A 14964-nucleotide genomic window follows, 5' to 3' on the forward strand; every position below is an offset into this window, starting at 1 on the left:
GTATACATGGGTGAGTGGTTTCCAAGATGCCTGGTGTTCACCAAAACACACAGATGCTCAAGTATTTTATATAAAATTGTATAGTATATGCATAATCCCATACACATCTTGCATACATGATACACTTTAAATCATTTCTAGATTATTTATAACATCTATTGAAATGTAACTGCTATATAAATAGGTGTTACACTCCATTGTTCAGGGAGTAATGACCAAAACAAAAAATTGTACTTGTTCAGTAAAGACACAGAATTTCCTTATTTTTTTTTTTTTTTTTTTTTTGTCATTTAGTTTTTATTCATAATCCTTAAACTTAACTCTGCAATCCAGCTAGACTTGGGAGGGAAATAAGGAAAATATGGAACCCAAAGAACTGCAGCGAGAGCACAAAGATTATGGGATATTGCGAACAGATGAGGTGGAGGGTGCTCTCCTGAGCTACAGAGGAACGGTTTGGCGGTTGAGATAAAAACAAGTCAAATGTATTAGAGCCGTCCACAGTAGGTAATAGTGATCTTCTTGCTGGTCTTGCCATTCCTGGACCCAAAGCGCTCCATGGCTTCCACAATGTTCATGCCCTTTCACCTTCCCAAAGACCACATGCTTGCCATTCAACCTCTCAGTCTTGGCAGTGCAGATGAAAAACTGGGAACCATTTGTGTTTGGCCCAGCATTTTCCATAGACAAGATGCCAAGACCTGTATGCTTCAGGATGAAGTTCTAAGCATCAATCTTCTCCCCATAGATGGACTTGCCACCAGTGCCATTATGGCGTGTGAAGTCACCACCCTGGCACACAAATCATGGAATAATTCTGTGAAAGCAGGAACTCTTATAACCAAATGCTTTCTCTTCAGTACTCAGAGCACGAAAATTTTCTGCTGTCTTTGGAATTTTGCAAACAGCTCAAAGAAGATGCAGCTCAAGGGCTCGCCGGCAAAGGTGATGTCGAAGAACACAGTAGGGTTGACTGTGACTGACAGAGAACGACCACAGGCGACAGCGGCAACTTGAAAGCCTTTACTTAATATTTTACTCTGAGGTTGGTTGAATCTACAAACATGGAAACCGTGGATGTGGAGAGCTGACTGTAATTATATTCTCATCTTGTACGTAACATCAAACCTCAACATACAAACAAGATGTGCAATACAAATGGAAAACATCAGTGTTTTAGCCAATTTAGACTTTGGCAGACACACTAATAAGAACAGATAAACAACTGAAACCTAAGCTATTAGAACATTAATTTCAGAGACTAGAGAAGTTGGCTTAATAATAAAAAACAGGAAGTGCCTGCTATTTAAAATAGATATCTTTCTTATTGTTGATGGACTCAGCACCACAAGACATTTCATCATCTGGACTTCATGCAGGAGGAAAGGGCAAGGTGAGTTCTATAGTGTCAGAGAGACTTAAAAAACGCTGGAAAAGTTTCATACAGGGGATGATAGCCTTTTGGTTACTTATAGTACTTAGAATTTTTTTTTTTTTTTCTTTTCCTTGAGGCCATAGCATCTTACCTTATCCTATACTTTATGTTCAACCTCAGCCTCTTAGACATATTCCCAGAGATCTTTTATGTTTTGAAATCTAAATCTATACAAATGTTTTGTCCAATTTCTTCTTAGTTTATTTTTCTTTAATCTTAAAGTCAGTTAAATGTTTTTATAAATCTTCTCAAAGATAAGATACACAAGAAGGACCAAAATATCTAGGAAAAAAAAAAACTAAGTGAGGTCTAACAAAATCTATTTTGCTCTCTTATGTTTCCATTTATAGTATATTACAGTGTCTAGTTTTTTAAAATTCTTCACTATATTAGAACTTCAATATAAAGAATAGACTGGCATCTGTTTATAATTAAGTAGGAGATTAAATATTCTAAAAAACCTCCCATTACCAAAACCCAAGAAATATTGGGATAAAATGACAGATACCCTTTCAAATGCATAGAGGGATCTTTAAAAGGTTAGGGGACATTCTGGGGTCTAAAACTGAAAGACAGAGTGAAGGTAAGTTTTGTCTGTCTAGCAGGATGTCTGTCAGTCCTCACCAACATAAACCCGAGTGCCTCGAGGTGCCCTCAATAAAGGTGCACTGGAAACAGAAATCTCAACTGCAAGTTTAAAAGACCAGGGACGAAAAAAAGATGTTTGAATACTTGGTTTTGAAGTGATCTTCACATGATTAGGGATCATAATGTGCAGTTTAGGATGATGTAGAGAGTCTCAAGAAAATAAGAAGGATCACAATGTGAAAAAAGTACAGAGTTCCTAGCCAAAAATTATATTAAATTATAAAAGTAAAACAATAGAAAATAAAATGTTAACACAACATCATAGGCCTCATAGAACTTCTCCAGTTCTACCAATAAATTATTTAACAATGTAATTAAGCCACCCACCATAAATGTGAAACAACAGAGGAAAAGAAAATGCCAGAAAGTAGTTTAGACAGTTGAATTACTAAATAGCATACCTGAAATTAGTATGTTTAAAACTTTTTAAAATACAAAGTAAAATGAAACTTGTAATAATGTTTCAACATCATGAATATGTCTGGAATGATAAAGAAATGGAGACTAAAAGACATTGAGAAATATAGGAAGGACTTGACTAAAATTAAAATAAGTATGCAGAAGAAGGGAACAGAGAACAGGGAAGAAGGAACATCATAAAAGAACACCTGAGGACCTTCAAAATCAATGAGACAAGAGTTCTTAAATTCAGAAAGCCAAACACATTATGAGGAAGATAAATAATAAATATACATTTACAAACATATAAATGAAACCATAGAGCAGAGAGTCAAAGATATGGAAAGCAACTGGAGATTAAAAACAAAAGAAGAAAGCATATCTTTCAGTCTGACAAAAAAAAAAAAATCTAGAAAGAGATTTCACTTAGTCTCAAATCAGACCAGTCAATGGCAAACAAAGAAAACAGTGAGAACATGTGCTCAATTTATTGAGATAAAACAGCTACCAATTTATTATTTGCAAAATAATATGACTACACAAGTCAAGAAAGTATAAATTAAAAATAAAAATTAAGAAATGACAATTAACCACCAAGAGGCTCACAGCAATACAACTTCTAAAGAGAAAAAAAAAAAAAGAAAAAAATTGCTCAGAGCGGTGGCTTATGCCTGCAATCCCAGCAGTGCTGGAGGCTAAGGCAGGAGGATCCCAAGTTCAAAGACAGTTTTAGCAAAAGCAAGGTGCTAAACAACTCAGTGAGACCCAGTCTCTAAAAAAATACAAAATAGGACTGGGGATGTGACTCAGTGGTCGAGTGCCCCTGAGTTCAGTCCCTGGTACCTACCCCACACACACCACCACCCCCCCCCAAAAAAAAAGAGAGAAAGAAAAATTAGACCCCACTGTATGGTATTTCATGGAAGGACTGAAACTCAAGTTAAGAAGTCAAGAATGAAGATAAACTGATACTGATGTATAAAATCACACCAATGGATATGCTAATTTTGGAGTTGAAAATTGTAAAGCTAAAATCTTTAAAATATCTAAATTGAGAGAATTTTTTCAGAATTGAAAAAAATTATATCATCAAATAATTAGAAGGGAACAGAGATATTTTTCAAATTTAGGTCTTATTATATTTGGTACTAGTAGAAAATTGAGAAATCAGTAAATGTGCATGAGCGCGGGTGCGCACACACACACACACACACACACACACACACATAGAGATAGCCATGAAGGAGCAGAACAATTAGAAAACAATAGTAGTAGAAACAAATCCAAATATGTTTGTTACAACAATAATTGCAAATATACTACTCTATGAGTCTTTAAAACAGATTATCAGATAAGACTAAAAGTCATTTCAGTCTTAACTATTAACAAAGGAAACAATAAAACTTGAGGACAAAGAAGGAAAAAGAATATACCAGGAAAATAATAAGCAGAATAAAGCTGAGGTAGTTATATTAAAGCTTAAACAACTTTAAGAAAAGATGCATTATGAATGATAATTTGACTACATTTTGATAAGAAAGTAAACACACTAAAAATGTTTAGTATTTTTAAACTTCTAGGTACCTAATAACAGTTTTGAAATACATGAAAGAAAAATTGACAATACTTTTAAAGTAAGAATAAAAAACACCTTCATAGTAATAAATGTCTTTTTTTTCAGAAATTCAGAGAATAAGCAAAATTTATAGAAAATAGAACATTTAAGGAACACTTACTAATAAACGAGCTAAAGAAATGACGTAAGAAAGAAAACATGGGTCACCTTTCTCTGGATTAGTATTTTCTAGTATATATCCTTCTGTCTTTCATTTTAACTTTGCTGTGATCTTACATTTTAGGTTATGTCTCTGGTAAATAGCATAGAACTAATTTTTCAAGAGTACAGGTCTCACGATTTTGGCTTCCCAATTGGAAAATTTACATTTATTATACATCATGTTTCTCCTACACTTTTTTGAAACTCTATTTCATTCTCTTCCTGTTTTTCTTTCCTCTATTTCTTCATTTCTTTCATTATCCTGAGAAGAGGAGGCCATTAAGCATTCTCTTTTTTCCCTCACTCTTTTGTAAAGCTATCATTCTTTTATTGCTTTTTATCTCAAATCCTTTAATTTTGTTATGCTCACTAAGACATTATGAAGCTATTCTACATCCTAACCTCCTCCAAGGACTATATAAATTATGGCATGGGGAGAGACTCTTCTGACATTTCTCCACATTTTTCTACCGTGAGCCTCATCCTGACTTGAGTGTTTCCTGAAGCCCTCTGGGGCTCTCATGGGTAATTAGACTTTTTTCACCCTTATCGTTTTATGGGAACATTTGAATTTCAGTCTCCTTTGCTAGTCTCCTCTTCTAGTCTCCTTTATCACTCTACTCTTTGCCCTATATCTTTCCAACATGGGTTGCTATCCCTCATCCACTCATGTCTCATTTTTCATTCTCTTAATCCTTCTTCTGTATTACAGTTTTGTGTTTGTAATTCTCTCATTTCTTTATTGTAACTTTTCATGTGAGCATAAAGATAAATAGAGGTGACAAACCCACCATGATAAACAAAATCTAAGCACTTATTTCCAGTGTTAATTCAGGTATGGTAACAACCAGCCTGCAATATGGCAGGAGTGGGACCAGAGAAGGGAAGACCTGCATTGTGTCCCACACTGCTTACCTGCCAGAGGAAGCTTGTCCTCAGTGCACAAGCAGGCAGGGAGAGAGCCAGCAGGAAGCTTATACTCTTGCTGGCAATGAGGACTGTAAGGAACTTGCAGACACTCTCTTCACCTTATCCTTTAGAAACCTCTCATTTAAGTGATACTTCCACATGATGCTAGATAAAGTGTGAAATAGATAAAACTGGATCCTCAAAAGATATATAAGGGAGATAACCATAAGTTTTAATGAATACTTTGAATAAAATCTTGAAAATATCTGCAGTGACAAGTAAAAACCCTGAAATTCATAATAAGAAAAATAAAATCCCTGAGAGGAAAAATAACTGAGTTTATATAAGACTTGAATTTTTCAGAGGTGCCCAAAGCTGTTGGGAAAGAAGCAGAATATATAAAGGAAACACTCTTGAGGTGACAAAGAGAACTATTTCCACAAATCAAATATATTTACTGAGTTTCAGGCAAAATTAGTGTAAGATATGTACTAGCACAACTTTTAAATTTGAAGCACAATGTAAAAAATCCTACAGATTTCTAGGCAGATGGAAAATTAAAGTATTGTTCACTAAGTATAATATATAAAACATGAGCTAGTTTCAAAATTCAGACATAAAATCTAGACAGAATTATGTTAAAGTGCAAAAAGAGAATATGATTATCTAAAATGAACCCAAATAGGTAAGATAGAAATTTAGAAAACAAAAAAAAGAAGTTTTACAGAAATGTTAAGAGTAATTGTCTCTGAGTATTAGAATTGTATTAACGTGCATTTTAATATTTTGTGAGTTTCTCTATTTTCCATATATTCTAGAATAGTCATGTATTGTGTTAATAATTGAAAAGACATAATCAAGAAGTGAAAAGCCAGAGTTAGTGATATCTAGAGAGAGTACGAGAACGAGAGGAAACAAGAGAGATTTCTCCTGTTAGCTTGCTTCCAGGTTGGGATATGTCAAATAGGAGTCATAAAATTCTGAGACTGTCCCCTGAGTTCCCTCTTCTTAATCTCTGGCTATACCTTAAAGATTTGAGTAAGCCTGTGACATTTCAATCTGACATAGTGGACTTTGGAATCTTACCATAAGCTTTCTACATTCCTAAAACTTTAAAAATTTCTTTAGAATATTTTCAAGCCACCAAAGCAAACTTTCCATAGAGAACACTATTTTTCTTGATGCTAAAAATTGAAATGTCTGAAGGTAAAGTTATTTGTCAAAACCAAACACCCTCATAGGTGTGAACCATGCAGCTTGTCTTAGGCCCAACATGCGCTCTTCTGCTACTATTACAGTGTGACAAAGTGCCACTGTCCAGGACTAATGGGTTTGGTTTGGCCTTTTTATTTTTACTTAAAAATTAGTGTAAAATTTATATACTTTATTTTATTCACTATACAAGGAAATATTAGAGCTAATAAAAGTTGTTATATTTCTTTCTGTTGTGTTGTTGTTGGTGTTGTTGTTTGTCCCAGAAGTTGAACCCAGGGGCCCTTACACACTGAATCATAGCCCCAGTCCATTTTATTTTTTGAGACAGGGTCTAACTATGCTGCTTAGGGCCTCACTTAGTTTGCTGAAACTGGCTTTGAATTCATGATCCTCCTGCTTCAGCTTTCTGTGCTACTGGATTACAGGTATGCATCCCTGTGCCTGGCAGAGCTTTCTAAGATAAAGGTTTGCTAAATTATAGCTCAGTGATCCAATATAACATATTCTCATGCTTGGTTTGACTTGACTTTAAGAAATAAAATTGTACATTTAAAAAAATCTGGATTTTAAAGCTTCTCTTGAAAAACCAGGAAGATTTGGAAAAGCCAAGAAGTCTGAGAAGTTAGTTTTCTTGCTGCTCTTTAATGTACATCTGTCTTCTTCAGGCTTCCAAAACCCTCTCACTTGGACTGACTGTTCCCTCAAGCATGTGAATAAGACAACTTTGTTCTAAAAGACAGTATTAATTTTAACTCATAGTTGCTATTATTCTGTGAAAAATGAAGACTTATGGAGGCTACCTGTTCTGGCACTTCTGTAAGGAACTGTTATTGGCTTTTGGGTCAAACATCCTGAATTGTGCAGAAGTTAGGATGACTTTGGTTGTGACTCAAATGGTTTCAAAAAAGGTAAATGAATTTTCCCTCGTAGCAAGAATGCCTGCAGTGGCGTGCCTCCAACATTGGTCAACTCTGCAGAAATTTATGTACTTTTTATCTTATGCTCTGCCCTCCTCAGGGAATTTGTCTTATTTACAAACTAGTTTTCCTCAAGGATACAAAGTGGCTGCAACAGAAGTCATCATCACATGCAGAGACTATAAGCAAAATAAAAAGGCAAACTTCTTTGAGTTTTCTTTTTTTAAGAGTAAGGAAATGTTTCAGAATCTCTCTCCAGCAGATGCCTTAGTATTACATGGAACAGATTTATGCCATACGTCCAACATTAAAAAAAAATACAGATAGGAGAGTAGTGTGCCTAGGAGAGACTTAGAAGGCTCAAACCACCCATGAGCTAGAAATAGGATTGCTTTTCCTTAGCACATACTAGCTAACAGTGGGAAGGAAAGGCAGAGAATAAATCTGAGGTCTATCACCAGAAAGAAATTGTGGTGAGTAGGGAACTGATTTTGGATAGGTAACTAACATGTTTGCTACAAATTAAATATTTCCTAACCTAAGAGTTCTTCATCTTTTATTAGGAATAACAATACCCTTTTCAATGACTTATCACAAATTTTTAAATGGCCTAACTTATATGAAAGTGTAGGTATTCCATATGTTTATTTTTTTAAAGTGCCATATTTTCATTCTAATTTCTAAAAATGAAAAAATAAAATAAATTATGGATTTCAGAAATTTAAAATAAATCTGATTTAAACTTTTGGAGATCTGTTTGCAAAATTGTGTTTTAGATGGCTTATCCTAATGCTTATTTTATTGCTATTTAATCTTCTCAGTGGATAAAGACATGTCGTTCAAGTTGAAAAGTAGATAATTGTCTGTTGATAAGGGTTAGTTCTTTCTCTACCATTTTTATTCATTAAATAACAAGAGAAGAAGTGGACATTGTCTGTGCCTTATTGGCACAGCTAAAGTTCAGCTCATTCAGTATATAACAACACCCTACCCACTGGGATAAGTGGAAATACTTGGCTGTCTGATGTTCTACGAGAGAGGGTATTTTGTGGAAAAGACAATGTAAAGCAGGTGTGACAACATGCTCTACTGGGCAGAATGACAAGTGATGGCTTCCCCAGAGTAATTGCCAAAGACAGAGTTAGTGAATCTTGCTCTGTGATGGAGAATCCACACTCCAGGTTTGCAGATTTAACTTTCCCTTTTAGAGCAAGAGGATTTGCATTTGCCCTCTCTGGAGAGCTTTCATCAAGTGGCAGGAGCGAGTGAAACACTGGTCTACATCTGATAGTCAGCTCTTCATGATCTCTAAAAGGAGACCACAGAAATCAAATGAAAACCTTGGAAAGCAATGAAAGTAAGAATCAAAATTTCTCTGGTTTCTAGGGTGTAACTAGTCCTCACTAGAGAAGGAAGCATAGAACACTTAAGGTGATTCAAACATTAACCAGGAATTCCAGCAAGTTCCAAATGTCCTTTGTATTTACATGTACAGAGAATTATGCTCCTGAAGATCATCTATCAAAGGAAATCATGTGCTGCCCTCTTGGTCACTAGTAGACTTAGTGGTAACAAAGTACTTATATCAGGGCTGAAAAACAGAATAAATCAAACCCAGTGCTTCAGCTTCTACTTAACCAAATATACTTTCACAGTTCCACACATTAGGAAAAACAAAACAAAGAAGGAAGGAAGGAAGGAAGGAAGGAAGGAAGGAAGGAAGGAAGGAAGGAAGGAAGGAAGGGAGGGAGGGAGGGAGGGAGGGAGGGAGGGAGGGAGGAAGGAAGGGAGGGAGGGAGGGAGGGAGGGAGGAAGGAGGGAGGGAGGGAGGGAGGGAGGGAGGGAGGGAGGGAGGAAGGAAGGAAGGAAGGAAGGAAGGAAGGAAGGAAGGAAGGAGGGAAGGAAGGAAGGAAGGGAGAAAAAAGAAGACGACGAGAAGGAGGTAGAAAGAAAGGAAGGAAGGAATCAACCCAGTTGTCCTTCAGTGAATGAATGTATAAAGAAAATGTGATACACACACACACACACACACACACACACACTGGAATAATTTTGGCCATTAAAAAGAAAGAAATGCTATCATTTGCAGCAACATGGATGAAACTGGGGTCATTACGTTAGGTGAGATAGACCAGAGAAAGATAAATACCATCTGTTCTAACTCATTTGTGGAAACTCATAAGTCAACCTTGCAGAACAATGGAATGGAAGAGTAGTTACTCTGAACTGGAAAATGCAGAGACAGGGTTAGAAAGAAAAACAATGAAGAGCACAAAGCACGTAGTTGAGAACTTTCTTCTGTTTTTTCTTTAGCATGTGGGGTAATTATTTATTGAAACAATCTATGATGTATTCATAAATTGTTAATGACTTATTTTAATCAAAAATGATGGCCAAATCAGGTACAGTAGAGCACAACTATAATCCCATCAACTTGGAAGGCTGAGACAGGAGGATTCCAAGTTAGGGTAGCCTTAGCAACTTAGTGTGAGACCCTCAACAATTTAATGAGACCCTGTCTTAAAAATGTTTTTAAATTTAAAAAATAAAATGTACCAGAGATGTAACTTGGTGGTAAAGCATCTATGGGTTTAATCCTCAGAAAGAAAAAAATGATGACTGAAGAAATGGAAAGCTTTTTACCCTGATTTGATCATTACACTTCGTATACATACACTGAACTACCACAATGTGCCCCATATATATAAATATTATGTCTTAATAAAAATAATTAAAAAGTAGGGGCTATTTACTGATTGATAGAAACATTACAAAAGGGTATCTTACCATTTGACCAACAGGTCAATTACTTTGATAGACCACACTGAGTTAATAAGACAAAAGTTATATATATTTTTTGAGAGTGATGAATATAAGTAATTTCAGAAAAAGAAAACTAAGAGAGGAATTGGTTTGTTTTAGAACAGTGTAGAAGTGGATAGTTCCCATAAAAAGCCAGTAAAATTAGAAATTTTCCAGGGTTTGAGGAAAAAGTATATAAAATACAATAAAGAACAATTCAAATCTAGAGTCTAACCCCATTTCTAATTATTCAATGACCCTCGTAAGACACTTGATTTCACTGAGTTGTAAATTTCTCATCTGAAAATAATTATCTCTAAAGTATATTAGCATTTCATGATTCTATTCTATTCAAACAATTTACTTAACCTGTAGCATATATTTCAAGTATCTTTAAGGTGCAGGTTTTTTCTGGGTGCTTTGGGCACCATTTCATGAGGTAGGGATGACTAACTCTTTGTAGATGTCCTGAAACCCTGTCAATATCTTTTAACATCTCCAAATGCACAGTGCTAATCCATGGTGAAGCTGGCAATTTTAGGCCAGCTCTGAGTTCCAATGCCCATACCCTCTTTAGTCTTCCCCGTTACAAAGGGGAATAATTAAACAGAAGGAGAGAAGTACCTGAGTGATGAATGGGTAGCATAGACTGAGAAGCAAAATGTCCTGTGCTAAAACACTTTTCAGTTTTGAAAATCATTTCAATAAACAATGTATTTTTTCAAAATACAAAAAAAAAATCATTGTGGAAATTTGGTCCTAATTTATTAGACCTTAGAATGAATTACATTAATTAGAGCAGCACTTCTGATATCACATGAAATTTTGAATTTCAAACTTTTCTATGAAATTTTGAATTGGTAGTGGAGGAAGGATCAAAAACAATGGGTATGTGGAGTCAGGAGTGGAGAGACCTATAGATTGGGAGAATTCCAGTAACCCCAAAATAACAAAAGGTACCTGAAAGTCTATGGCATAAAGGACACGATTCTTGTGGTCAAAGAAGGGCTCAAAAAGGAGTAACAATGGTGAAAATTTAAAATCAATGCTACTTAGAATTCTAAGGCCCTCAGATACTGAATTAGCATAGTAAGGCCACTTAGCTGCAAACCGCGATTGCCCAATTCGGTTCATTCTCCTCTTATTGGAACTTTTCCATTCTCTCATTTGTAATCCTATCTCCCAAAGTAAGTCCCACTTTTTTAAATCAGTGGGGTTAGGGTAGCACTGGAATCTAGAAGGGGAAGAGAAAAAGAGAAAAAATTAAAAAAAAAAAAAAAAAAAAGAAGAAGAAGAAGAAAAAGCGGGTGGCAAATGTGATAAAGAAATTAAGCAACTAACTCATCTCCCCACTCCCATCTCCTTAGAATATCAATCCATTATGAGATTTGCTGAATTTATCAACTTGTGGGATTTCAAAATGGATGCTCCTAATCACCAACCCAATGCCTGAAGTCTGTTCCAACTACTTCGACAGTATTTAGTAAACACTGTCAAGGAGAGAAATGGCCCTATCCATTTTCCTGTTCTCTTACTTCTTTTACTCTACCATTTTTCTTTTCAGAAAAAAAAAAAAAATGTTTAGGTTTAATTATAGAAAGGATTGATAGGATCAATAAAATTGTTTCTTAAATTTAGGATCCTGTGAAATATCAAACCTGTACACACTTAGAAAAATGTACTTACAGTGTGTATTAAATTTTTTTAAGAAAATTACTTGATTTTTTCTTTAATTCAAAAAAAAATCCTTATCCCCAACTATCTTAGTATTTCAGTTAAAGGTAATTTGAATCTGAACTAAGAAAGAATAATTTTCTTTATTCCAAAAACCAATTTAGACACACACTCAAAAAGACTCTGATAGCCATGTTTAAATTATTGGAGGCCTTAGTGAGTCATTTGTTTTCTGTTTCTGGATCATTTACATTTGACTGTTTATTTGTTGGATGGTTTTCATATTCTATCTATTGGGTTCAAGTGCTATCACACTTCTGAATTATTATTTCAATCCATGCTTCACATAAATGACCTGGTAGAAGGATGCAATAAAATTGTACTGTGTAATACTGAGTCCACTCATGCCATTACAGGAAGCACAATGTCAGCACTTTCATTTCCATTATACACCCTATTTGTTCAGAAATTATATACAGAGTCATAAAAATTTGCTTGGCTGTGAGGTATTAGCTCAGCCCACGAATAAACAATTAGATAAAAACCATGAAATGGCTAAGACAATTGATTAAGACTGAAGTTTGAGCCAGCTATGCATGTGACCTGGGTTCATGCCACTTAACGGGGATTCTGTTTGCTATAACAAGGAAGCAACTTAGAAGAGGACTGCTAGGCAAGAGAGAAAATATGTAGGCACAGATATATGTAGATGCCCAAGGTTACTGCTGCGTGGATCTGCTTGTTTCTTTACATTAGTTGAGAAAAAAAGAGAATTAGAGTGGGGAAAACATTTACTATTTGATGAGATTTTGGTGTACTGAGAAATTTTAACCCCAAATCAGGGAAATTGTCATTACAAACCCCAACCATGTAGAAAAGTCTGTCTTATAAATAAAGGAATGAAAGAATAAATTCTAGAAGCCATAATCACAAGGAATTTTTTTTCTTCTTTTATTAATTTAATATTCCTTTATTTTATATTCAGGATAATATGAAGATAATATAAAGAAATAACATAGGCACTACCTATACTGGTTTCTCTACCATTGTTGATTTCCTAGCTCAGGTTGCTATAACAAAGCACAAGAGACTCAGTGTCTTACAAAAGAAGTTTATTACTTATAGTCCTGGAGGCTGGAAGTCTGAGATAGGGTCCAGCATTGTCCAGTTCTAAACAAAAGTCTCTTCATAGCTTGTACTGTAGCCTAGCATGGCAGAGAGTGAACAGGTAGAGTGAGTAAACATGCTCTTGTCTCCCATCCTCTTCTACATTTGATCTTAGCCAAAAGGCCAAGAAGTGATTCCCATCCTCTTCTTATAAGGACACTATTTTGATTATGAGGGCCCCAACCTCATGATATCATCTAAACCTAATTATCACCCAAGACCCCACTTTCAAAAATATCACCTTAGGGGTTAGAGCTTCCACATATAAATTTTAGGAAGACACAATTATTTAGTCCATAACAAGTACACATTCTCTTCAAGTTGATAGGTTGATCTGTTTTAAAAGATCAAATAAAGATTTCAGAAGTTCATTGTTTTAGTGATTAACTATTTTGTACAAGACCTGCTTGCTGTACCTCTCTTTATAAGGAATCTTCTTAACCAAAGATGTTGACAGTGTTGACAACAAATTTATTTCCCATCTGAGTCACTAAATGGATCCTCTACTATCACTTTTTAAAATATATTCTAAAGTATCAAGAATGTAAAAAACACTTAGGATGATATATAAATACTACTGAAAACTTTGTGCTTTCCTCCATATATTCTTGAGGCTGAAATGTCAGTATTTTCCATCCCACAATGTAGTAGTTTTATGACTAGATAGCAACCACTTAACATCTACATGTCTCCCACTTCCTCCACACCAAAATGAGGATGAAAATGAATTTTAAGACCTAGGTCATTGTCTTAGATGCAATATTGATCGATAAGTGATAAGTACCTAGAATAATGTCAGATGCACAGTAGCAACTAAATAACTGCTTGCTGGGAATTGAAATGACCTAAGCCCTACTGGGTTATGCTCTCCTAGCAAGTGTTCTCCAAAAGCATGTATGTATTCATAGATGAGGAACTTTCATATTGTTGATGATCGGAAATGGTGTCTCCCAGCCTGTGCCCCCAGATTGTTCAAAGGTCTATAACACAAATGAGAAGTAAAATAAAAAGAGGGAAAGGAAAGTAGTTCTTTCATCCTTTCTCAAGGTCTCAATTTCTAAGCTTAAGTTGATAATTCAAAAACAGAATATTCTCATTCTTTTTGAATTTTATCAGTTGATTGCCAAGTGCTAAATAATCAGATCAGACATAAAAGTACTTACTCTTAAATATTATTCAATAGCTGTCACTTTTTTCCTTTTAAATGATTGAACAAATACAACAATTAGTGTCACACTTGGTAATTTTATTCTGGTAAAATATTTCATAAAATTGATTCTCATAAAGTTATATTTAACTAAAATCTACTCAGCATTTACCATTACAAAAAAAATGTAAAACAAATATTGAAACTAAATTATTTCAGTCAAGTCTGGACATACTTATAGTCTGATATTGGTAAAGTCTATTTTTATCAAAACCAAACTAATATTTCATTTGGTTTGTCTAAAACAGGGAATCTTACATTTTCTTATAGACAGTTATGGATTTTGGTGGAAGTGATAATTAATCCAAAAGCAATATTAGTTTGATTTATATAAAACTATAAAAGCTGCTTAAATTACATTAAATCACACCTTAAAACTGAAGAGCAAGATTTACTTCTCCAAGTTGCCACCATTTTAAGTATCAAGTAAATGATCATATTGCATATTAGGTTCTTTTGGGGGAGTCCAAAAACCTTAAGCTCATTCATCTAATGGCTCCTTTGGGCCATGAGAATGTAAGCCACAAGGCAAGTTGAACTCATCAAAGGAAATCCCAGGTTGTACAGATGTTTCCCTGGTGTTCAAGGTATTTGTTTGTCTCTGTCACTGTATAAATAATAATTGTTTTACTTCCAACAGGATGCAGAGGAGATGACCCTAATAAACTTGGACTGATAGAGGCTAAAGAATGCAGTGATCCTACAAGGTCCTTGTCAGACAGATGTTGCCACAGACAGAATTACACGATAGTGCATGTCTGGGAATAAACAGAAGTGGGATCGAGATACAGGACAGTGCTGACCACTATCCAAG

At 34.9% G+C, this 14964-nt stretch overlaps 1 pseudogene across 1 annotated transcript; it reads right to left on the reverse strand.

Annotated features, from left to right (window-relative positions):
- Positions 1 to 263: 263 nt before the first annotated feature.
- LOC306663424 (peptidyl-prolyl cis-trans isomerase A-like) lies at positions 264 to 1567 on the reverse strand (annotated as a pseudogene). Its single transcript has 2 exons — positions 1527 to 1567; positions 264 to 1056 (listed from the first exon to the last, which is right to left on the reverse strand). The product of its transcript is annotated as a peptidyl-prolyl cis-trans isomerase A-like (transcript).
- Positions 1568 to 14964: the final 13397 nt, after the last annotated feature.

This window comes from Sciurus vulgaris (genome assembly GCF_902686455.1).
Source record: "Sciurus vulgaris genome assembly, chromosome: 6".
NCBI lineage: Eukaryota > Metazoa > Chordata > Mammalia > Rodentia > Sciuridae > Sciurus > Sciurus vulgaris.